Raw genomic sequence first — 870 nt, 5'->3', positions numbered from 1 at the left:
ATAATAATAATAATAATAATAATAACAATAATAATAATAGTTATATTAATAGAAATAATAATGATGGTACTGATATAATTTGAAGTAATAATCACAATAAAGTAATAACAATAATAATAATAATTGTAGTGTACGCTGCGCACTCTCCGACTCAATCCTTCGTATTCTTAAAGAAAATGTGAACACCACTTCGCCGCACTCCACGCTAAACCTTATGCTTAGTCATGCTATATATTACACAATTGTGGAATGTCAGAATTCAGTTCGTCTTCTATGTTTGCTTGGTGTTTCTCTATGATGCTTGAGGGTGAAGAAAACACCGATATAAACTAAAATAGGTTCATTGGAGATCAGCTCTGACAAAATGAATACGGAACTCTTCATGTTCCTCTGCCCCATACGCCAGGCTCCGTCTGAGTGTTACTGCCAGACGTGTGACCATAGAGACAAAATAAAATGTTGTACTCTATAAATCGTATAGAGAATCTCACTCTTTTACATGGACGATATTCTACACAGCAATTTAAACTAAACATAATCTTCTATATTTCACATGGTATAACATATCACACAAAAGGAAGTGTGTATAATATAATCACATAATTATCACTATATACGTACGATAATGCTTTAGTAGACTGAACAGCCTGCAGAGCTACAATCTTAACAGAAGTGTCCATTTCAGCAATGAAGGCACCATCTTCCACCGTTGGGCGACTCACAGGTAACCGGGAGAGGGCATCAGGGATGTACAACTCCTTACCTGCACGCCACATTGCGGTAAAAATGTAGGGCGCAATCTTTTCTTTCATGCGCTGGAGGCGAGGGTTTCCAATTGCATCCAGGGAATAATGGTTCAAAATAGGAACC

The sequence above is a fragment of the Penaeus chinensis genome, chromosome 36 (assembly GCF_019202785.1).
Source record: "Penaeus chinensis breed Huanghai No. 1 chromosome 36, ASM1920278v2, whole genome shotgun sequence".
Lineage (NCBI taxonomy): Eukaryota > Metazoa > Arthropoda > Malacostraca > Decapoda > Penaeidae > Penaeus > Penaeus chinensis.
Note: the sequence above shows the minus strand (reverse complement) of the source record.